This window comes from Halyomorpha halys, unplaced genomic scaffold (assembly GCF_000696795.3).
Source record: "Halyomorpha halys isolate HHAL.00 unplaced genomic scaffold, Hhal_1.1 Scaffold28.1, whole genome shotgun sequence".
Classification (NCBI taxonomy): domain Eukaryota; kingdom Metazoa; phylum Arthropoda; class Insecta; order Hemiptera; family Pentatomidae; genus Halyomorpha; species Halyomorpha halys.
The window spans coordinates 317,897-319,520 of record NW_027110130.1 but is presented as its reverse complement, the minus strand read 5'-3'; positions in this window follow the sequence as shown (position 1 = coordinate 319,520).

Here is a 1,624-nt window from a genome sequence, read left to right as displayed (position 1 = left end):
TAGTATAATTATTTACTATTTGAGTTTTTTTTTACCGCACCCGGACCACACACACAGTCAATCAATAATCTTCCAGTTTACTTTTGTTGTTAGTATAATATTTATTTATTTATTTTTATGTTATATGGATATGTTGCTCAGTAATATATAAACTTTAGGTAGATCATTCATCTTTTAAATTTCAATAATTATTTATTCTGGTAAAGAAATAACTAAAGAAAGTTAAAACAAAATGGTCTATTCAATTCCTTTCCCAAACTGAGAAGCCTGTTTTCCAAAAGCCCATCCTGTTATTGTAGTCCCGATTACAAAGTACTTATTAGGTAGGAACGAAATGGAGAATATTTTGGACAGGAAATAGACAAGCGCATTTTCCTGCCAGCTCAGCAGGTGAGAACCAACGCCGAGTTATTAAACTTCTCGTCCGTTTCCTCTTGAATAATGTCAGGAAACCAAAGAGAATCGTAGTCTTTGTTATAATTAAAATAACAATCAGAACTCTTAGTAGTTTTTAATTCGGCCGCTGAGTTCGGAAAGTGAATAATCCAGTCGGAGAATCGGTCGAAGAAACCCAAGGTTATCTAGGCGCTTCTTTACTCATCCGGTTGGAGCAAGATGGCTGGAGCCGAAGATAGTAGTTTTTTGTCTTTACACTTTATCCTCCAGTCTGGTCGATAAACGGGTTCTATCTCTGGAAGATTTGTATCGTCCTTCGGTTCGTAATTATGGAGGCTGTAGAAGTCAGCACTGTCTCTGCTTTAGTTTATTTATTTTGAGGAAAAAAAATCATTTAATAAAAACACTTTCCATAAAAATGCGTTATTGTAAAATATTTTATATTTTTTCTTTTATATCTTTACCGACTTTTTATTGCATTCCTACGAACGAAGGATGTTTTTCTTCTACAATGGCTGATAAATAATTATTATAATAATTGTTTAAATAAATAAACTTTAGTTTAAAAACAATTTATATTTCTTTATAAGTCCGACGTTTCGGTCAATTAGGCCATCCTTGTTTAATTCTCAATCATGTCTTACAGAAAATTTTCTAAGGTTCATTTCTGACAAAATGCATCCAGCATATTTTTAACCAGTTTAATGATTCTCCGTTAGAATTCTTTATCCTTTTTTAAAATTGCTCCTTCTAATAATTTTGTTGATACAAAATCTTCTCGTTTCATGTACAATAAAGTTTCCGACACTTTTTGATAATATTTTAATAATCTATATGGATAAACAGGTAATTATTATTTTTTTAAAGCCATTTCTACTACTCCAAAAATTCTATCATTTAGTAAAAACGAACGTCCTGATATTAAAAGTTTGTGATATATGATTGTCACATTATTTTCTACAGTCTAGCCACATTACACATAAGACTGATCTACATGACTATTATAAGGCCTATCTGGACGTACGGAATTGAGCAATGGAGCTCCACTAAACCATCTAATTCCTCTCGAATCCAATCCTTACAGTCCAAAATCCTTCGTAAAATCCTTACTGCTCTTTACTTTGTCACAAATCAATTCATCCATCAGGACCTCAATGTCCCCTATGTTGCCGATTTGGCCAGAACCAGATACCAATCCTTCCATAATAAACTTCCCAACCACCCAAAC